General features: G+C 38.9%; 1 protein-coding gene across 4 annotated transcripts in view; it reads left to right on the plus strand.

The window, feature by feature from the left end:
• Positions 1-275: 275 nt before the first annotated feature.
• The window catches only part of FILIP1 (filamin A interacting protein 1), a 113894-nt gene continuing 90254 nt past the window's right edge, over positions 276-23915 (plus strand). For 3 of the 4 annotated variants that reach the window (XM_051614244.1, XM_051614241.1, XM_051614242.1), the window contains exon 1: positions 276-632. The gene's annotated coding sequence lies outside the window, so the exon portion shown is untranslated. The remainder of the gene's footprint in view (positions 633-23915) is intronic. The other variant, XM_051614243.1, reaches the window with a different exon arrangement.

Here is a 23915-nt window from a genome sequence, read left to right on the forward strand (position 1 = left end):
TATATGCCTAAATACACATCTTGTACTTAGTGCTTTAAATAGTAATTACTCCTGTGAAGTCACTGGAAGCCCTTAAAAGGATTTGACAGTTTCCCCACAGTCTTTCAGTGAATGTAGTAGCTGGGCTGTGCAGTGCTACATCCACTGATAATTCAGCAGCTGAGGAACTCAGCAAAGCCTGCTCCAAACTTCTCAGCTGTTGACAGGCTTGACTTGCTGAGAACACTGGTTAAATATAGCACAAGCGAGCTGAGCTCAACAAAGTCATTGCTGTAACACTGTGTGAAGAGACCAGAAGAGGGGAAATACAATCTGAGAAGTAAACTGCCAAAGCCTAACACCACCTAGCAACAGTTGAAAAAACTTTTAAACAAAAGTCTGGGTAAGACACAAGGCAGAGTATACCTCCTACTTCTACTTCCTGGGATTTCTGCGAGAAGCAGCTCTGGTCTTCTGTTCTCCACCCCATTCCCTTCATTACTTCAGCTGCTGGTAGACCTAGAAAAGTGGGAAAAGTTTCTCTCTTTGTGTTCTCCTGGGCTGGATCTGTCTACTACTGTGGTAGTGCTGTGGGACAAGCTGTTGTGAACTGCGGTGTGAAGGATATATTCCTAGGTTCGTGTTGCTGACAGGTAAGGCTGAGCTAACCACTCCAGTGCACTCTTTTAAAAAGAAGTTATTTTCTTCTCTAATGACTATTACTTCTTTCCTTCTATGTACAATCTCCTGCATGATTTGGAAATGTCAGTAGATGAAAACTGGGATACAAGCTTTAGAATTTTTTTTATGCTTTCATCACAGAAAAACATTGCTTAAATAACTTTTTCAGTTCTTAGAGCAAGCATAATCAAGTAGCTAGTAGTAATGTGGAAAATGTGGTTTTCACATAGATTTTGACATATATCTTGCTTATATCTGCTCATATGCTGACAGAAGACAACCCAAAATTTAAGAATAGAATACATATAATCCCTTAGAAGTGATAGTCTAGCAGCTGTTAAAAATAATTACAGTTTGTCTGATAACTAAGAGTAAATAGTAATTCAGTAACTGAATTAACTGAATAGTTGTGACCCAGCAAATTTGTACTTTTTGCTTTCCTACTAACTTTGAACACACAGACACACCTGGTGCCTTTCTCACTGTCCTTGTGACAACAGCTCTTAGTTCTTCCTCTTGTACTTATGTACTTAGAACAAATATTAACCTCTGCTCAATTGATTAGCTGTATAATGCAACTGTCCTAAAGACTGAGCTAATGTGTACTGTCCCCAAGTGTGCTTGAGCTAGGTCATTGTTGTTGAAGTGTTTGTTTCTTTAAGAAAACTAAAAAAGAAACCAGTTATCAGAAGTTTTACCCTGGCAGCAGGATGGAAGCCTGTTTGTTGGAAATGCATATCCTATAGTCCCATAATGGTCATGTAATTTAAGGGAGGAATTGCTTAGTATGATTTGCTTTGTCTAAACTGACAAAAGCTGTTTGGTCAATTAAAGAATGAGTCTTCCACACCCCATTTCTTAAAGCCATTTTCTCCAAACAAAAGAAATCTAGTATGCATTAATTTTTAAAACATGTACTGGTTATGAATTCCTGTGCAATAAGAATTCAGTTACGAAGTCAAAGATTTCAAGAATGCACTTAACTCATGCAAAAACCCTGTTCACAGATTTATGTAGAATTGTCTCAGATGAAAAATATTTGTCCTAAAGAAGGAAGAGACTGACTGAGTCTATGCTGACTATCTGTGTTGACACCTAGTCTGTGGACACTGGGACAGCCTGAGGAAGATGGGGAGGTCATGCTTCAGCTAAAAAATGCTAGTTTCATCCCTGCATACTATATAAATGATGTTAATACCACATCTTAGCAGTGACATGCTTACAGATTGGATGAAATTTAAATACTCTGAAACAACTTTGACTTGGTGGCTGAGAGTGTAACTGCCTCTGAAACAATAAGAAAAATGAAGTATTAGGATGGAAAAAAATTCTTACAAGCAAAAATTATATAGTTTACATTTTATTTTCATAGAAGGGACACACTATTAAGTATTAAATAAGAATACGTTTTGGTGGTCATGACTTAATATGATAATCATTACTGTGGAATTACTACAGCACTATGGTATCCCAAAGGTAAATCTCAAAGGGAAACTTTGGTATTTCTTTTTAATATAGACATATCCTGTGAAAGTTTTTTTGGGTTGGTTTGTTTGTTTGTTTGTTTTGTTGTTGGTTTTTTGTGTAATAAAGCCGTACGGTGAGAACTAAAACTGAGACAATATGATTTTTATGGTTTTGTCATCTTGACCCTAGAGTGAAAATTGCTTTATGACTTTGACTCAGTTAGCTGACAAATTATGAACTGTGGAGAAATGGCAAATGTGACTTTCTGAACATAAAGGGATGATGAAATCTTGGAAAATGCTATGCTAATTACTGACTGCTTTTTGGTTTTAGTTGTTGCTCAGTATAATGGATGGTTTTACAATTTTGCTTTTCTTGCACAGTTTACTTTTAGCAAAGTTTTTAAAAGGAAAATGCAAATTTATTAGCCTGCTAATTATCAAATGAAGAGACTTTTGAACAGCCTGATAACAACTTCCAACTCTAACACATGGAGTTGTGGTTTTACATACATCTGTCTTCCTTTCCACTTCAAAATGGAGAAGGAGGCTAAAATTACTTTTCTCAACAGGTGTCCACAAAGAGGCTCTGGGATTTTCCAATCAAATCTGTGGAATATGTAATGTGGCTATTCAACAGATGGTTTCATATTTGAAGAATAGCCAATTCTACTAACGACTACAGCAAAATCAAGCTCAATTTTATATTAAATCAAAAAGTAATTTATGTTTTGGCAATAAACTAAATTGTAGAGACCTTCTTGCAAGACAGATTTTACTTGGAAGAAGTAGCCATAGCTTACCTATTTATTTTCCCATTATAAATTATTTTGTTTTTGTTTATATTCCCATAACTGTGGAATGAATGATGCCTTTCATGCTGCTAAGGATTGTGTATTCCTCCCAACCTGAATCCACTTCCAGATTCTGCTTGAGGCCTGTTCTTTCACCTTAATTACACAAATATTATAATTTATGCCCTCTTTTAGCCAATCTATCCGTAGCTAAAGTAAATATCTCAACCCAGTGTTTTGTCATCACCTCAGTCTTTCAGTCTCTTCATAGAATGTCTGGTTCTTTTTAACACCAAATTCAAAGACTTGAAATTCCTCTTCAAAACTCAGCACTCCTCTGTCCCTGCCTACATCTGCCCTGATTTTTCGTACTGTTTCTGCTTATATCTGGTAGATTACTTATGTCAGGCTCTCAGCTGACCAGTCCACTGTCTATGCTATTGGCTTTAGTAAGCTTGAAATTAACCTGATGGAGTATGAATTTTCTATAGTGCCTCTAAATGTAGCACCTGACATGCACTTTCCATGTCATAAAAAGACTAAAAATTGTCTACCAACAGAACTGTGTTGACTCATATAAGACTCCTGAAGACTTGAGTTGGGCTTCTGGAAAGCAGCTTGTGGAGTAAGCATAAGTGTCGTGGGAAAACTGTACCTATACTAGTATGCCCTGTTTCATTCCTCTGGGTCATATTTTGCCAGTGTAGCCATTTACATACTGAAAGTTTTTTTCCTGCTACAGGTGTATCAGTAAAACTCCTGATGCAGGATCTTTCTATTGGCACAGATTCCACAGCCTAATTTTAGGCTTTTGGTAATCTCATCTAACTCAGTTGATGTGCCCCCAGGCATAAATTAAGAATGTGCATAGGATCTGTGCTGAGTCAGAGGCCAGGTTTAAGCCACTGAATTCAGAGTAACATTTCCTTTGAGTTTAACAAGACCATGTCATAGTGTTCAATAATTAACAGATATATTTCCAGTCCCCTCAAGAGCATTTAACAAAATGGATATCTATATTCCTGTCCAAATATTTTTTTTCCTAAGAGACACTTTACTTTTTCTCTAATTTCCTGTTTTTTTCCCTTCTTTTCTCAAGGCTGGTTGTTGCAGTTTGACATACTATTTTCATATATAATCTGAATTTGGGGTCAGGGATTTTGTCCTCCTACATGTCTAAAATGCCATTTTGAGAAATAAAACTATATTTGTGAAGAAGCCAGATGAAACAACAAGGCAAAGAAGAAGGAACTCTATCCATTTGTACTCCCTATTTCACTAGAAGTATTTATTATATAAAACCTAATATAAGAACCAAAAGCTAGAAAGATAAAATAGTTTATGTGATAAAAAAAAAAAACACCTGTTGTATGGAAAAGTTTAAATTTTTCTTTACAAGAAGTACAAACATCTGTACTTTTCAGCTTCATCATCTTATTCAGGTGCTTTTCATTTTTAGCCTTCTCTCTTTTAATTTCTCTCAGTGTTTTCTGCTGAAAGTTGTTTCCTAATTTTAAACGGAATGCTGAGAATTATTTAGGGAATACAGGTTTTTCTTTACATTGGAGGATATTGGATAACTGAGGAAACAATTATTCAATAAAGAACTGAGATTCAATCACCTCTCTTTTTCTCATGTAGTAGTTAGTATTTGTACCAAGTTAGTGATACTAGAAAAACAGAGCATTTATAACATGGTCCTGTAGTTATTCTTTGAGGTTCTGGTGTCCAAAGGACAGGAGCAACTGTACCTATTTCCTGTTCAGGACAGTGTGAGTCTCTAATCATGGTGCAGACCATGTGATGTCTAATGTATTTGTGAAAATTGTGCCTTTCTGGATACTTGATTAGCTTTTTCCTTTTATTTTGGGTCTTTTCACCTACTCCTCCAGCTTCTGCAGATGATCTGCACTTTCTGTACTACTTTTTTTTCTTGCTATCAGAGCAAAATTAGTACTAATACCAATGCAAACACAGTCTTCCTAAAATGGGACAGCATTTAATTTTTAATTCAAGATGGCTTTGCTCTACCATTCTCATTCTGCTTTGGCTGGACTATATCTCTAAATCTTTTCCACAAGTAAAGGATGCAAATGCAAGTTCTAAAGATGATATATAAGATCGCATAGATTGTGGTCATCTCAAAAATGTTTTACACACTGAAAATATAGAGAAAGAGACAATTCCTACCATTAAGGGCATACATCCTAAAAGCACAATTACATTTTGTTTTGAAATAATTACTCTATAGACACATAACTGTTAAAATACTTTATCCTGTGCTGTTTAGAGAGTAGTGTTCTGGGACAATGAAATGGCACTGCTTTTTTTCCCCCCTAGTTAATAAAAAATTACATGTGTGGTATTATAGAACTGAGAAGAAAACGAAGAATTCAAATATTCAGTTCTTTAATTTTGCAGCTCTATGAGAGCTGAAACTTCATCAGAAATGTGCATGTGTGTGTGCACGTGTGCATGCCTTTTGTAACAAAAGAATTGTTTTTTGGCATTACAGAATGCATTGCTGAAGGAGTGGGACAAACACATCCGTAGCACAGGGAAATAGGCTGGAGCTTGTACTTTTTCCCTTAAATGGGCAACCCGTTTGGTTGCTGTTAGCTGACACAAGCAATGCGGTGTGTGAGTCTAAAAGATTGCTGTGTTATCCAAATCAGTTTCATTTCAAAGCTGATAAAATGGTAATTAAACTCTTAATTATCTATGATGTAGCCAGACTCATTCAGATATAAAACAGTGGGGCTTCACAACAAGAGCAAAACCTCAGTGGATTTGCAATAAACTTTTCCAGTTTGATTTATGTACTTTAAGGTCTCTTTAGAGCAAGGATTGCTTTCTTTGCGTTTCCTTTTTGGGGAAATGGTGTCAAAGCATATAATGTTTTGTGATTTATGCTTCTCAAAAGTTTGTTCCAGTGCATATGTAAAAGTAGTATTTTGGAAGCTAAATCTACTGAAATCTATTTTCTATCTGAAATCCGCAGTATTTAGAGGCCTATAGGGTTGGGGAGCAGGGGGGAAGTATCTGACTAACTAGTGTGTTATGGCTGTGAATAGCAAGAGATACAGCTTCTCTAACAAACTTAAAAAAAAAAAACACATGAAAAACAGTGGATTCTATTGTAATAATGGAAAAGGATTTTTTTTAGAGACTGTTTTTAAGGCTTTTCTCATTGAAACAGAAAAAAAAAGTAATTGAAAATTAATGCTCATGTGTCCTTAGTACAAGAATTTTTATTAGAGTTTATCAGAGTGCTTGCATTTTTCAGAAAATACAAAGCAAATGAATGCAACAGAAAGCAGGAGAGTGCTAACATTAGTGTAATTGAATTGCTGCCAAGTTGCCTTGTTTATCTAAGAGATCTCTGTGAAAATAAGGTCTTTCCCACACATATATGAGTCATAGGAATGGTTCTAAGCAGACTTGCTTCAGTTTTCCAATGTGCACATATCTAAACTGATCTGTTTTAGTGCCTGTTCCTGTAACAAAATGAGAGCTACTGTGACAACAGGAAGGGAGAAGTGGTAGTGAGTTCATGTGCTATTTCAGTGCATTAACCTGAATGCTAAGGAAACGATGCAATTTCCATTTATTGGGAAAACTGCACTTACTGTGACAACAAATGTACATTAAAGAAAAACACACAAATTATCCTCAAGCTTAAATTTGTAAACGTAGTAGATAGGATATTCATAAAACCTCACAGTATCTATTTGCATGACTCAAAGGACATTCTTACTTTAAAATAGATACTTCAGATTGTTGAAAAAAATATCCCTTTAAAAGCCATGAGTAGCGACATAAGTAAAAGGGTGGCAAAGCACATATGGCTATGACTGGGTCAGTGTTGGACTGACTAAACTTTTTTAAAATTTTGGTATATTTTCCGATGCTAAAGCTATTCAGATCCTGTGTCTGTTACTCATGCTTATCACCAAAATCTCACTTGTCCCATCATCTGTAATCACAAAAACATTTGGATCTAGTTTTCAGTGTAAAGATTACAGTAATTCTTCTATAGCATCTTATTTCTCCTCCTTTCTTTTGTCTACAAGGTCTTATGTAATAAAAAGAAACATGAATTACATTCCAGTAGATAAGGATTTCATTTCCTTGATCTGACAGAATTCTTTAGAGAAAAATAAACATGGTGATTTTTTTTACTCTGGGCAGGAGATGGAAGACAAGAACACCATGCTAGATGTCCTCAAGCATGTCAAACAGCACAGAACAAGATGTGCCTTCTGCATGGAGAAACACACATGGCAACAGAGCTACTTAGTGCCAGGGCAACCATGTGTTACAAAGCAACTGGCTATGGGAACCAGTGCTGCTTCAAGCAGCAAGAGCCAGGAGCTAGAATCACAGTCACAAAAAGTATCACACTGCAGACAGTAAAGGGCAGGGTCACCGTAGCATGTTCTCTGAAGGAAAGGTGCCAGTTATGGAGTTACAGAACCAGAATTTAGGTGGAAGGAACTGACAGAAGTTGTCCAGTTTCCCTCAAAGCAGGACCAAGTCCAGATGCTTAACAGGTTACTTGGGGCTTCAATAATTTTCAGTTATTTTGAGTATTTTAAATTTGTCATTATTTATAAGGTCTCACATCTTATTTGGATCACAAAGTTTTGAACATGATTGGCTGAGGAATATTTTGCCAGTGATGATAATTGGTGTATCTAAATCTGTATGCTGAATAAAAGATGGCTGGAGAGATAGCTGATAGTAACATAAATCACAGTTTCAAAATTGCAAAGAGAGCAATATCTGTAGGGCTTTTTTGTTTGATTTTGTCATGTTTGATGTGTTATATCCTAAAATAAGCATAAAAAGAACGAAAAATCTTGCAAGTAATTTTCTATCCTGGTTTACTCCAGCTTTTAAAATGCACATCCTCCTCTTCCTCCTCCCTGTCACATTCTGTTTGAAAGCCAAACATTTAGAATTAGAATGCCATTAAGATGCCATCTCTCTGCAAAATAATTCCAACAAAAGGGTTAAGTGTATTATACCTTTATCTTTCCAGGTAGTCCAATGAGCTGAAATGCTAGCATTGAGAATGTAAGTAATAAGCAAATAAGGAAGGGCGAGATGCTGCTTTTGAGGGAGGAAACCCTGGAGACTGCCTCCACTGCTAAGCTCACTTTTCTTACTGAATATCTCTTTCCAATTGTATTATAATCAGGAACAAAGCATCATGCACATATGGCAAATAGGTTCCTAGATGGAGTTCTGGTTAACCTGAGACTAGCTTAGGCTCTTTTGGTTTAGAAAAGCCTTTGGTTGTGGAAGCATTTAAAGTCACCTAGTGGTTATTACTGTTGCATGAAGGACAAAACAGGGGCTGTGTAGCACTCAAAGGGATGTGGCAGGCAGTCTTTCCATATTGGATTTCTCATACCTATTAAGAATAACCACAGAGACAGATATTCTTCTCTTTAGATGAATCAGCAAGTAATGTCACTAGAATTTTGCCATCATCACTAGAGACGAGTGGAAAATGGCTAGGGAATTCTCACATCAGGATGGCTGTGGTACCTGAGAGTTGTTCAGAGCCCTCTCTGTAATAGTGACACAACCACCTGGCTCCAAGAAAACAAATTCCCTGCACCAAGCCACTTTCCATCATATGGAACAATCCTCAGGTCCCAGATCATCCATCTGTCCTTTCTTATATATGAGGATTACATTGCCTGACTTCCAGTATGCTGGTACCATATGATGTAAAGTGGTTTGGTGGGAAGTTACAGACCTTTTAGTTTGACTTCAGTACTAGGGAAACTGATGGAGCAGATCATCCTGAGTACCATTATGTGGTACATGAAGAACAACCAGGTGATCAGGCCCAGTCAGCATGGGTTCATGAAGGGCAGGTCCTGTTTGACTAACCTGATCTCCTTCTATGACAGGGTGACACACTTACTGACAAGGAAAGGGCTGTGGATTTGATCTTCCTTGACTTTAGCAAAGCCTTTGAGAAGGTTCCCCACAGCATTCTCCTAGAGAAGCTGGTTGCTCATGGCTTGGATGTGTACATGCTTTGCTGGGTTAAAAACTGCTTGGGTGGCCAGGTCCAAAGACTTGTGTTCAACTGAGTTAAATCCAGTGGGCAGCTGGTCACAAGTGGTGTTCCCCAGGGCTCAGTGCTGGGGCTGCTGCTCTTTAACATCGTTAGTGATGATTTGGATGAGGGGATTGAGTGCACCCTCAGTAAGTTTGCAGATGTCACTAAGCTGGGTGGGAGTGTTGATCTGCTTGAGGGCAGGGAGGCTCTGCAGAGGGATCTGGATGGGCTTGACCAATGGACTGAGGCCAATTGTATAAGTTTCAATCAAGTCAAATGTCGGATCCTGCACTTCAGCCACAACAACCCTCGGCAGCGCTACAGGCTTGGGAGCAGTGGCTGGAGAGCTGCCCAGCAGAGAGGGACCTGGGGGTGCTGATTGACAGCTGGCTGAACATAAGCCAGCAGTGTGCCCAGGTGGCTAAGAAGGCCAACACCATCCTGGCCTGGCCCCCTGTGACCAGCAGGACCAGGGAGGTGATCCTGCCCATCTAGTTTGCCTCGGTGAGGTCACACCTCAAGCACTGTGTGCAGTTTTGGGCATTGCAGTATAGGAAGGACATTGTGGTGCTGGATAGGGTGCAGAGAAGGGCAAGTAGGCTGGTAAGGGGTCTACAGAACAGATTTTATGAGGAGAGGCTGAGGGAGCTGGGGCTGTTCAGCCTAGAGAAGAGGAGGCTGAGGGGAGACCTCATTGCTCTCTACAACTACCTGAAAGGACATTATAGTGAGGCAGTGTTGGCCTTTTCTCCCTAGTGACTAGTGATAGGACAAAGGGAAATGGTCTGAAGTTCTGCTGGGGAAGGTTCAGATTGGATATTAGGAAAAATTCTTCACAGAAAGAGTGGTGAGACATTGGAAGGCTGCTCAGGAAGGTGGTGGAGGCACTGTCCCTGGAGGTGTTCAGAAACTGGCTAGACGTCGTGCTTTGGAGATGGTTTAGTGGTCATGGGCGTGTAGGGCTGATGGTGGGACTTTATGATCTTGAAGGTCTTTTCCAACCTTAATGATTCTATGATTGTATGATACTGCTTTCTAGCCCCTGATCAGTATCACTACCAGCCTCACAACCTGTATCTCCATAGGTCTCTGAGAACTAATGGAGTGCTAGAAAAATATATGATGTTGGCTATAGACAGTGTGATGAGTTTCTCCTTAGCTCAGATAGCACAAAGGAAACACAGGAATATATCAGAAATAAGCTGAATAATCTATGTGAGTTTTAGTGAATACTCTGAACATAACACAACAGTTTGTAACTGTTAATGAACAGGTAGAGCAGGAACAATTCTGCTGGTAACAGCTGTCAACTAAAGAAATCCCTCCAAGACAGCAGTGAGCATCTAAAAATGAGGCAAGCATAACTGCACATAGAGAGGGTTATTTTAGATACCTCCAGAATTAGTTATATAAACAAAGACTAAACCACAATGCAGGAATAAGCTGAAGGAGTGACAGGACATCTGATAGATTGCTTATTAATCAAAAACACTTTGCTAAATTCATAGAATCATAGAATCATAGAACTATTCAGGTTGGAAAAGACCCTGGGGATCACTGAGTCCAACCATCATCTCTACTCTACAAAGTTCTCCCCTAAAACATATGCACCAACACCACATCCTAACAACCCTTAAACACATCCAGGGATGGTGACTCAACCACCTCCCTGGGCAGCCTATTCCAGTGTCTGACCACTCTTTCTGTGAAAAAATTTATCCTAATGTTCAGTCTAAACCTCCCGTGTTGCAGCTTGAAGCCATTCCCTCTTGATCTGTCACTAATTACCTGTGAAAACAGACCAGCACCAGCCTCCCTACAATGACCTTTCAGGTAGTTGTAGAGACTGATGAGGTCTCCCCTTAGCCTTCTCTTTCTCAAACTAAACATTCCCAGCTCCTTCAAGCTGTGTTCAATGCAGGTTCCTTGTAAAAAATATGCTATGTTTGAATTTTTTTGGTTATTCCTTTCAAATAACGTTACCTTAAAATGTGAGGTGCTAGGTATCATACAAGGAGAGAGGGAGGCTGTTTTCAATGGCTGACTTTCACATTGCTGAGTCCTGGTGTGACTTGCAATGAGTTATTTACTTCTTCACTTTTAATAACACCTGGGATGTTACAAGAATAAATATAGTAGTGACTTTGACACCCTGAGATGTTGCAGTATTGAACATCTTGTCAACAGCTTTGAATAAGGAGTCTTAAATAGCTCTCCTTGGAAACCAGATTCTGCTGGGAGAAGGTAGGAATAGAAGTTGAATTAGTCTGAATGACAAGAATATTTATTTTTAGAGGAGCTCCCCAGAGGGAAGCATAGCTGTGCCTTGAGTTTGTGGGTAGCAAGTAATCAGCCATCCTGGTAAAGCACGGAAGAATAAGGAAAGAGAAGGACTGGGAATGTTATCAGGAAGCTGCAAGAACAAAACTATACCAAAATAGAAACCAAACTAGTGTCAATACTAAGATGTTTCAGGAAAAACAAAACCATTCCCTCACATTCAGTAATACCAGAAGTAATTAATAGGACAAATATGGCTGTCAGCTTGTGGGCTTGTTATTTTGGGAGTGCTCAGGAGAAGCTGCCTGGTATAAGAAGGAGGCTGCTGGGGGAAAAAAAACAGCTTGGAGGAAAAAGGACCTTTGAGGGAAGGGGTGAGCCGGTGACTGCTGCCCAAATTATCTGGTGCTGGGGTAGCCCCAGAGCTGCTGTGGTGCTGTGGAGAGGCCACACGACCCCCATGTACTGGCTAAGGGAAGAAACAGTGCCTGGAAAACAGAAATTGCCTACGGTGCTGCCTGTCTTCTGCAGGCTCAGAAAGTAGCCAGGATCTCTAGTCCTGTTTGCTTTGTTAAAGCAGTGGTGGCAGCTCATGAGACTCTTGGCAACTGAGATTTTTTATAAGGATTTACCCTAGGGATTAGGTTGCCATTAAGTGACTCTCAGCTTTAATTTAAAATAAAGAAAATTAGAAAGAAACAATCCTGATGGCTTCAAGAGTTGAATTCTACTGTGATCTAGATGATTCTCTAGATCATCTGATGCCATGATTTATTGTTTTAACATCTCCTGAAACACAACTTCGGAAGATTATCTCAAGATTTTGGATGTGTGGGGTTGGCAACACAAGTAGACCGATGGGACAGTGAGTCCAAGAGCAGGGCAGAGTCTCATGCTCACATATGTGTTGTGGCACAGAAGAGGCAGGCCAAGGTTTGCATTAACAGCTGCTCAAACACCACTGAAGGCAGCACAGGTCTACCACACCATGCTCTATCATGGTGTAACAGCAGTAGCAACTGCAAAGGTGAGCTCAAAGAAAGGTCAGAGTAGGAGGTCTGGAAATTATGTCTTAGTTTACCTGAGAACATTTCTGGGGTAGGGGGGGAAATGGGGTAATAAATGACCCTTCCTTGGATTTCATGAAAAGGAGGTCAGGTCTTTATTGTGAGAGCTTCCCCTGACAAAAGGTGTGAAATGTGAAAGTCCAAGCAGCCACCCATACACCTGGGTGTACAAGCACTGTCTGGGTAGAGAACATCCCCCTGTGTGTTCTACTTATCTGGGAGAGGCAGTGAAAGCTGTAATCCTCTCTTGGGGCATGATACAGGAAATTTTTGTGGAAGATAAGGAAAACACATCTACCAAAAAAATGGTAGGGGAGAGTGAAAAGTGAAAGTCTCTTAGGAAAGTCTCTTAGGTAGCTGAAAGAAAGAAGAGTGGAAAGGAAAAGCCACCAGTGGTACCCTTTTATATTATCCCAACTAGCTTCAGGAAAACAGTTTCACTCAAAAAATAGGGCCCCACAGCAACAATATTTTGAAGGCTCCAAAAGTGCTAGAGAGTTCTATGTGTACCACAGGGCTGTACTGAAACATGGAAGCATCTCAGCAAAAGATTTAGCATTGTATAGAGCAGAGCTTCTCCCATGTGTACAATGGTAGCACCCATGCTCTTAAAAAAAGTAATATATTTCTTTAGCAGACCACTACTTCAAAAGGTTTGTTTAAAATCTCACAGTAAATTGTAGCATATCAGGGTTTGTTGTTGTTGTGGTTGTTTGGTTGTTGTTGTTTTTTAATTTAGAGTTCGGGTTTTTTTGTTGTTGTTTTGTTCTGTGTTTTGTGTTTTCTTTTTCAAATATTTTTTCTCTCTTTAGTATAAGAACAAAGTTAAACCCTCAGGGTTTTGAACCTGCTGTCTCAAGGCTGAATCTAATCTCTAAGCTCCCCTGGACAGCCTACTTCAATCTTGTTTTCCTGGTGTAAAAACGAGGGACTCTAAGAAACAGACAGGGTGGTCAGTTGGTTGCTTCTTGAATCAGGCAGCTTGAGATGCTTGAAAACAACTCAATGTCTCTCCCCCAGAGGATACATATACATCACATCTCTGATGTGTTTAAGCTCCCTTGGCCTCTGTCCAGGAACATCCAGATTTCCTGACTCACGGCAATGTACAATGTCTGGTTGTACTTCATTAGCAGCAGTTCAAAAATCAGAGCAGTATTCTGCTGTTGCATAAGTTTTTCCAAGCAGTAAACAATAACACCCCACCACAAGCTTTATTACATTTATCTTGAAATTCAAGATCCGGAAGAGACTGCTGCTTATTATTTTCTTTAAAGACAACCCAAAAAGACAGTAAGACATGATTCTTCAATAAATATTTTCAGGACAGCTTAGTATCTCATTAATTAAGTGTTCTAAAAAGGAAGAAAAAACGCTGCAGAAACTACAATAAGCCAAGAATTTTTCTTCCATCCGAGAAACGTGGTTATGATTTTTGAATGGCATATCAATTTTGTTGTTATATCAGAACTTAGAACACTAAAATAGTGAGGGTAAATTTAAATCTGCAGAGGCTGAAAATAATAAGTAAGAAAAATTTCGTTTTATAGAAGTAGTAATATAGCGTTCAGTAAGTCCTATTCTAAATAGCTCTTCTTGCATCTCAAGCATTTGTTTAAAACATTTTAAAAGCAGTAACATTATCAGTTGGCTCAAAGTAGGTTTGAAAATAAACACTCCATGACTATTACTGGGGTTCATTAAAAGAAAAACTCTGTCTGACTGTAAAGTCTATTTTGGAGCTACGACTGCTCCAGACCCCTGCTTGTGGCATGATGCAGCTGCTCTTCCTTTAATATTTTTGCTGACAGCTACAGCTGACAGATAACATTTCAGTTCACCCCAACATCAACCCTATCTCAAAGCTCCCTTACTTAGACTGAAAATGCTGCCTTCTTCATGGCTTTACCTGCATCGCAGCTCGACTCTGTAACTGTGCAATCATTCACACTGGTCACTTATCATGGAGCATGTACAGATGGGAATGCACAAAAAATAGTTTCAGGCAGTAAAGACCAGAGACCAGAGAACCTGAGCAGGGTCAGTAAGAAGACAATACAGGAATAAATTGTATTTTACAACACAGTCAGTCTCTAAAAGGCTGCAGTTAAGAGGTTTTTGGTTGTGGTTTTTTTTTTTTGTATTAAATACTAAAGGAGGCATGAGTTTCCTATGGGAACATAAACAAAATGTCAAAGGATTTGACAACCTTGGGGCTCCAGTCTGGGTGAGGGTGAAGGGCAGGAATAGGGCTGCAGTCAGGCCATGGGCTGGGGAAGAACTTCAGCCAGTTGCTGATGGCACAGCAACAGCTCCTCTTCTTTCCCTCACTTCATCTCTGCTCCCACACGTTAAGAAAATAGGCACCTGAATCTGGGAATAAAAATAATATTGCATAGGTATGCAATATGTCCACCGATATTTTAACATTAGATTAATTGTCACCTTGTTGCAGTTTTACTTAAATTTGTTATTATAGTCGATAAAAAAACTGTTTATACATCTTAAATTATAATCCCCTAGCAAACAAGCTGTGATTTCTTGGTTCATAGAAGTTTTCATTTAGTAATCAATCAGTAATACTGTGGGGATTCACCCACAAAAGGAACTTTTCAGAAATGCAGCACTGCTTTCCTCCTAGACAGAAAACAAGAACAATTACAGTGCTCCCAGTTCTGTCTCTGAACCTCTGAGGCTGTAAAAAAGAAGGAGGTGGAGGATAGGTTTCACAAGTAGTCAGCACATAAGAGAGCCAAAGAGAAAAGTGGGAAGAAGGCATTGCTCAGTTAGTCCTTCAAAGGAATTCCCAGGAAAATTAATTATTATTAAGACTGTGCATGTATCTGTACTTTTTTGATTGATGGCTGAATCTAAAAAATAAAAATAAGTAAATGCTCTGCTATGCTTGGTCAGGATTTGCAGTGAGACATAGTAGTTTTTGTTTGGATTAAATATTTTACCAGGTTGCAAAATACTGTTTTTATTATGGAGCTTGCCTAGCAAAATTTAAAGAACAGGAAGACAAGTGGGAGTTTGGAACCATGAAAAATAAACATCAAAACAACCCAGATAGGAAGAGGTTAGAATACTCTATTGCTACAATATAGAGATTAAAACACAGTCTTCCACCTCCTAGGAAAATGCTTTAAATAAAAGGTATTCTGAGATGACCTTTTCACTCTCTGGAGCAACAAATAGTGTCTGCTTTGTATAAAATGCTTAAATATTCACCAGAGCAAGAGCTGACAGTTGGGAAGCCCCAAAGCTACATGCAAGGTCATGGAGTTGTTCTTGCTCCCTGTGACACAGAATTCACTCATTTGTATTCAAATACAAAATATATTTTGAATCATGCAGACAATTTGAACAACAGTTTATTTCTATATAGTAAGAAGTTGAACCACTACTGAGTTTTGACAGGATCTACGACATGTGGAAAAAGAGGGCAGAGAAACCATCTTCTCAGAATTTTTCTGCTTCACTCTTATAGTACTGCTGACTTCTTGTGATGTTAGTGTGGGGGATAAAATATTGGAAATAGCAAAAGGAACTGTTTCCAAGGTTTGTACGTTCCATTTTAATTTTCTGTTTCTCTGAAACTTTGTACTAAATTTGACCTAAATCTTGTCACAAAGTACTCAAACCCATGCTTTTAGTTGGTATGTACTGTTTATTAGAAGAAATTGCCCAACATAATTTCAGCTGCAGGCTCTAATCACACCCTTCTGCTGCCAGTTCCCCTGTGGTGGGAATCCCCAAGGGGCAAAGCCTGGGCAGCAGGATGGATGCGTAGCTGTAACACCAGGGGCTAAGTAAGAAAAGCACATCCTTGAGCATTTAGATAGTGAGCAGGTGTCCCAGCCCTTCTCTAGTCCACAGGAACTGACTTATTGCTGGAGAATATTGGTATTAAACTCATATTCCCATTTGTCTCCACAGAGAGAATCTAAGCAAGCACAAAGCTGTCACTGAAAACCATCTGCCAGTACAAATACATAGTACAGTTTCACTCTACTATAAAGAAAGCAACAAACCTAGGTATTCTGTGAGCAATATTTCACCTGTGTAATTCTTAAATTCAAAATAGTCTCTATGGAAACAGGCCTGCCTTAGACAGCTTGCACTAAAACTCCATTGTAGTTAATAGGTCAAAATTTCCGAGGACATCACAGAAAAGTCTGGCAGAATGTCACATAGGTTCATCTTAAAAATGCTGTCATAGAGCACTGCAGGCAGGAAAACATAAATTGCAGACATTATGCTATTTTATATGTTTTCAGAGTGCTGCCAAAATAGGTCATTTGCTGATCAAATAAAGAAAAAACTTAGGAAGTTTGGCTGAAACCATTGTAAGGGATATTTAGACATTTCTTAGGACATCTGTGAACTGTGTAACTCAACTCACTGATCAAGAATATCTCTTTTTTTCATATACTCTCTAAGAAACCATGAAATCCACTGAGAATAAGATAGAGAAATTCAGAATAGACACTGCTTCTGATGCTTCAAACAAAAATATAGAAATTTACTTAATCAAACCTCTGGTCTTTAGCGTCTTTAAAAATGCTGCTTTTTGAACACAGAAGGAAGGGAATGGTATTATTAATAAGCAGTCTTACCAACATAAGTACATTCTGAGTGCCATTTGTCTAATTCTAGAAAGAGGACTAGTTGGTCTAAGTCAACTGCTTCAGTAGACTTCTCTTAAATTTCCTTTGTGAGTCCTTTCTTAAAGTCATGAGAAAACTAGGAAAAATCAAGATGTTCCATCCAGATACTTTTGGGAGGCTGTCATAGATTTGTCTGATCTAGAAACTAATTTGAAACTTTGTTAATAGAGGCATTGGAGGATTTATCTTAATCTCAAGTTTTGTCATGTTCTTAGCAAAATGCAGATAATCAGCTGAGAATAAGCAATAGATGAAAATGCAAAGTATAAATGTGAGCAGACATTAAATGCTATTTTTAAAGTCAAGTATGCCAATTGACTTGCAATGTTAAGCTGGGACATAAAAGAGGAGACATACTACAGAGCAAGTTGATAACAAGACGTCTAAGTTTGCCTGACATTTTTCATTAAAAAATCTAGTCTTGCATGAAGCCCAGTTGTTTACAGCTTTGCCAAAATTCAGTTGTTCAGCCTGGATGTCTGGCTAAGTCTGAATTGTTTTTGGAAATTTCAACTAGAATGCTTCAAGCATTTCCAAGAATGAGATGAGAGAAAAATGTTGTTTGCCCATGTGAGAACAATCTCATAACCCCTTTGCTGAGGAGATTTAATGTTTCCATGTTCTAGAGTGATCTGCTGAAATTCAGCCAAGAAACTGCTCAGTGGCAGAGAATTGACTTTTACCATCCCTGTGAAAATTATGCCAGGCTAAGAGTCACTGAAAAAAAAGTATTTCACCAAGGATACCTGGTAGGTATTTGTAGCTAGGTTCTCACAATAGCCCACAAATGCTGATGCTGTCCTAGTTCCTCACATCTTGCCTGTTGCAGCTGGATTTTTTATGCACATGCCATTTCCAGAGAGCACCTCTGTCTCAGGGTTACAGGGCTAAGCAATATTCTTCCCACAGTTACTTCTTCTTCTGATGCTGCAGCATTACAGAGCAAAAACCAAGCTGAAGGATCTTGCTTCTTCTCTTTCAACAATTCTTCCTCAGCAGAGCCTGTACCATAGTGGGGAAAAAAATGTGTAGACATCATAATTGCCCTTGCTGCTCAGGAAGGACACTGGGGAGGAATAGCACTGTGACAAGCTCTTGTATAAAACCTTTGTACTTGTCATTCAGGATCTCTTTGCCAGTGATAAGTATTGTCCATCATCTTTGCTGTGAGGTGGAAATACTGTCTTTGGGAAGGCAGAGGAGAATCAGCAATCACACTGATACTTTGCCAGGGTAAATATGCTTTTTTTTGGAATTTATCTGGATCTTCAGCTGACTCATTTGAAATCAGAATTATCTCAGCTCATGTCTCTCTGTGGTCTGAGCTTTGTGTCATTGCTCTGTTTGGCATTCACCATTGCCTGCCAGGCCAAGCTGGACTTCTCTCTGGGTCCCAGTGTCAGCCTCAGCTGACTTTCCAGCTGTGAGCTTTGGAAGTGATCATCTCCAATCCATCTCTAACAGCTGCAACACTGCAGAGACCAACATCCCCCATCTGTATGGCACCACATTTTCTGTGCAAAGCTGTCTTCTTTGTTCTTCCCTTTGGATTTGAGAACAGGGCAAACTCCTTGGGCAATATTCTCAACTTGCTTTCCTTCTGTAGAAACAGCTATGGCAGCTGCTATTCCCGTATTTTTACCATGCCTGCTGTTCCTCTGCTCTCTGCTGCACTCCCCCTCAGGAATTCAGTCCTTCTGACAGTGCCATCTGTCTGAGTGCTTCTCATTTACTCATCCTCCTCTCACAGTTCAGGGGTTTGCAGTTCTGCTGAGGTTTTTAGAGAAATGATACATCTCTGCTTCTCACAGTTTTATCCTTGTTTGAAAACAATGTGGTGGCAGCCCTACAGAAACTGTTAAAAATTTATGGATGACACTTTGGCCATGTCTGTTTTCAGGAAATTAGACAATGCCAGTGCTGGTTCTTTGACCTCAGCCCATTTGTCACTGGCCGGTCATACCCACATTGTTAAAACTCCTCAGCCTTCAAAACAGGTTGGCAAAGTCCAGGCTGCCAACCCCTGGCTAGGTTGGTCCTCAGCCAGGGCTAATTCCTGAACCATTCTAGGAAGACCACTGGTTAGTCCGTGTCAAAGTTTTGACCCCATGGCACTGTTTAATCTACTATTTTAGACATAATCCTCATGTCTTACTCATCTGAACACATCAAATGCCTGGGATCATCTAAACAGTGCCATAAAACCCTTTCTGCATTATAAAGAAATATTTTATTATTATTGATTCAGACTTCTCTAGGGTTACAGATAGAGTGACTGCTTTCCAAGATTATTCTGAACTTCCAACACTGGAAAATTCTAGCACTGGAAAAAATTTTGTGACACACTGACACATGTTTAAACTGATTTTTTTTTTAGTTGGTTCCTTAGGAATTATATTTATCTGTATGCACCATTTTTTGCTTTCTCCTGTTCTGCTTTAAATGGCTGTTTCTTGTTCTCCTTTCATTAGATGAGTGAAAAAAAATAATAATCCCAGATAATTTTAATGAAGACTGCAGGCAAATGTTTCCACCTGAACTATTTTAATTAATGAGCATAGCAGATGATAATTTGGTCAGATGAGTCAAAGCAATAACATTTGATTGGGTTTTCTTAGCTTCTAATGGACAAACAGTCCTTAGAGGTACAGTTACAATTGTGTGCAGGATTTTGCAGGACTAACTCCTTTTCAAAAGAAAACATGCAGGCAAGGAAAAAATTGCCAGCAAAAAAAGCTTATTTTAACCATATGTGGTTTTGAAGTACTGTTTTTTTTATTGAACAGCAGTCCAATGATTAACATAAAAACTCAGAGAGGCAATTCTAAGCTATGTCAGAGAAGAGATGCATCAACGGCTAGAATGGAAGCAGCCAACAAACCAACCAGAAACTCAAAGAACCACTTTGAACCCTTGGCTTCAGCAGGATGGAGCATGCAACTTTCATGTATTGGGAACATCAGGCTATGCAGGGCTTTCTACACTGTTCCATGCAGAAGTAGATCATTTGGGTTTGCAGCAGCTTGAGAGGATTTAGTGCTTGGCCCTCCTCTCCTGTGAAAGGACAGTGGTGGTCCGTTAATGCCCCAGGAGTTGTTCTTCCTGTTGCTGAAGCAGAACCTCAGAGGCAACTCCATCCTGAAATTACAGCATAAAATAAAAAAGACCACCCTTCTTCTTGCATAAATTTCCAATGCCCCATATACAATGCATGTTTTGTTAAAATTAGAAATTAATATATCACAATTTTAAAGCAAACAAAAAGGGCTTTTATCTGCCAACATCCTTCTTCAAATCTCTCTCCAAGAGCTGATGAAATCATTTGACATGGAGCAGAGACTGCATTCTTTACAGAGCTTTGAGTGATGCATGTTTTACCAACTCATCCATGACAAAGGGGTTCTTGAACAAAATGGCTAAGTGAAAGAAGAGATAATTTTTAAAATACACTTATGTGGAATTTTAGTTGCGACATGCACTGTGAATGTTGCTAATTATTTCAGATTTTTGGTCTATACTGCAATTAAAAGGCATTTTGATACATTTTTAGATTGTAGAGCTGAAAATATAACTTATATTTCCAGTTCTTTTATCTTAAATAGTCTTTCTGGCTTAAGAAAAACTTGGCTACAGATTGTTTAAAAACTTACAACTTCAGCACTAATCCAGCTGAAAAGTTTCTGAGGAACAACTGTTACATGAGTAAACATAAATCCCTAAATATATGTAAGATTAAGATCCTTGGTGTTCAAGACATTCACCTTTAATTTTGGTGATTTAATGCATTGCTTGATACGTTACTGAAAGCTTAAAAACAGTACTGAGAAGAGTGCTGTGACATCTGAGCCATAGCATGCAACTCCTTCACATGCCCAGCGACAAACAGAATGCTCAGCCCTTCTTTCTGTCCATGGGATTTTGGATTTAATATTTTGGATTTAATTTAAGGGTGAGGCAAGTGCTTTTGAGATAACATTTTTGCAGTTCTCTGCTGTTCTGTTCTTATTTGCAGGCCTGTTAAATACTGTTCTGCAAGAACAGCTTTCTCACTTGAACTGACCAGTAATGAATTTTTTTTATTTTTTTTTTTGGGGGGGGGATGGGTTTAAGACTAACATAAGCCAGTTCCAGAGCACCTGCTGGGAGATAGTATTGTTTTTGTGTACTTCAGCTGAGAATGTAGTTAACTGGTGTTGTTGCAGGTTACAGTTTTTCTTCTAAAAATAGAAGAATTTTGCATTTGGACGATAAAGGAAACATAACTTTAACATTCAAAACAATTTAATAAAAGCATCCTCCATGGTATTACAGTACAATTTTCACATCAGAACTACAGTGGGTTAAAGATGCCTGCTGCTTTCAAGGGCCCTAGCCAAACCATACTAAGTTAAAATAGCTGAGCATCGAGTCCTTCAGTTTTAACTCTATGTCCTGTCATAAGCAATCAGATGAAAAGAGAGATTACTGAATTATTAGTAAACCACCAAAAAAGTTTTCTTAAGGTGAGGTGTAAGCTTGTTACTCTGTGCCAACCCCTGCAATCCAATCAACTGCAGAAAACTTTATAGCAGCATTTGAGGTAGCTGGGGACTGCATTTGAAACTTCCCGCAAGCACTTTCCCTGCCTCTGGCTATTTTCAGTTAAAGAGATTGCCCAAAACTGATGTGTTTTATCTGGTTAGCAAACATAAGTACTTCTACATCTTCCTCTGAGCCACGTTAACTTCTGTATCCGCAGACATGGTGTTCTGCAGATTGGCTGTTCAGTGTGTGAAAAAACACCCCATTCTGTATGTCAGTGGAGATTGCTTCAAACCCAAGTAAAGCAAAAATAACCAGCCAAAGAGAGCAGGCACCAGGACATGACAGGATTGTAGACTAGTTTTCTGCTAGAACTTTACAGCTTTAAAGTGTGTCAAGGTCACCCACCTTCCTGGTTTCATTCCTGGCCACAGCCAGGATGGGAGGCAGTCAATGTGGGAGCTGTGTGGAGACCAGCTCCCCAAGCTGCAGACAAGCAATGAAGGGTGAAGGCAAACACTCTGGCTGCTGGGATGCACAGAAATGATTTGGTAACTTTAGGAGGATCTTGACAACAGGTTTGCCTTTCACAGCAAATCGACAAGAAACCTGCACATGATATTGTTGCCCAGTGGTCTAGATCTAGAATTAGTGCTACAAACTTTCTAATTATCCCTAGACTGTTTCTCCCTAATATTTCAGAGGAGCACAGGAACCAGCAGTCCTTAGTGAGGCTCTACTATACTTATACCAGTCATAACATAAAACCTGCCGTGCTGGAGATTCCTTAGTGAAGCCATCTCTTGTATCTGATAAACAAACCTGAACAAAATAATGTTGGCCATTAGGATTTTCTCAGACACCTTTCAGGGCTCTGACACTTCTTCATTAACTCACTTGTGAGTTCAGTTCATGATCTTTGCCTTGTCAGAGTTTGGCTGCTCTGCATGCAAGATACCAGGATGCTTTTTTCATGTGAATAAGCATCTGTTAGGAATCCCAGCACAACCACTAATTTGTTCCATAATATACAGCAGAGCAGCCATGAGAAAATACAGGCTCCTTCTTGCTACCAACCTGGCTGAGTGGCACACAAGCACATTTAAGTACTGCATTTTGGTCAGCTCTTGCTGAGCATAGCAGTCACGCTCAATTTATCTTCTCTAAATCAGTGCACTGAGTAGTTAGCACTTTCACTGAACATGGAGAGGATTTGATTTATGTATTGGTGAATTCAGGCTATTTACACTGTAAAGCACATATTAAACATTGGGGGGGGCGGGGGGAAGCAGAAAATGCCTACCAACCTTGTGGTTTTTTATCAGACCTTAACAGTAATCTGTACATTTTCAGCTGAAGATTAGCATAGTTCAACATGTTACTGGTTTAGAACTATCTTGCTATATTTACTGTAAAATGATGGGAAAAGAGATAGGACATCATGCTTTAAATGAGCAGGTCACATGGTGATTTATTTTACTTTTGATGTGGGGGGAAGAAGTTAAGAATTAGCAGTTCTGATGGCAAATAATTATTGACAAATCAAAGGAGTATATTTTGGAAAAAAAATTAATTATCGATGTGTAAATTCAGAATCTAGTGTCAGAAAGTACGTAACTTGTCTTTTTAATACGGATCAAGTTCTGTCTTAAAAATAGCAAGGACATTTGCACCCATGTGTGAAAAAGAGTTCAGAACATCAGCCTTTTGAAAACTCATCCATCTCCATTTATTAATCACTCTGAAAGTGTTCAGAGCACATGGACATTTTCTGTTGAAATCAAGGACTACTTTTGTGGAGACAAAAGTAGCAGTCTAAGGAGGAAACGAGACTGTTTTAATGTTTACATATCATGTGGACTGCTGACGTAAATAACTGAAAAATGTGTATCAGTTCTGAGTGAATCCTTAGGAATACATAATGAGAATAGAAACAGAGGCTGTGAAGAAAATCACCAGCTTTGTCAGATTCACAAGTGAAACTGTGATTGATCAGTTGAGAGGAAAAGTGTAAAGTCAAGTAAGAAGAGGTTGGAGAAGATGGATGGATGCTCCTTCACAGTGCATGAGTGATTCTGCATATGGTAAAAGCAAAAGGCAACAAAATTAAAATAAAAATATGCGTACAAAGGTATGTAGACAAACACGTAGGTAAATGGGTGCTTGATTTTCACCATGTTTGATTAAAGACAGAAGATTAGAATGCTTTCAAAAGAATTTTTATATAAGGTAGGAAAAGTCATGAGAAGTCAGTAATTCAGGTCCTAACCCATCCGCTAACTGATGGCAATGGAGAAGTTTTTCCCATTATAATGGATCCTTTCCTTCTGAGCATCTAATGCTGAATCTGTACAGCTGAAATTAGCATTGTTCAC

This window comes from Apus apus, chromosome 3 (assembly GCF_020740795.1).
Source record: "Apus apus isolate bApuApu2 chromosome 3, bApuApu2.pri.cur, whole genome shotgun sequence".
In the NCBI taxonomy this organism is placed as follows: domain Eukaryota; kingdom Metazoa; phylum Chordata; class Aves; order Apodiformes; family Apodidae; genus Apus; species Apus apus.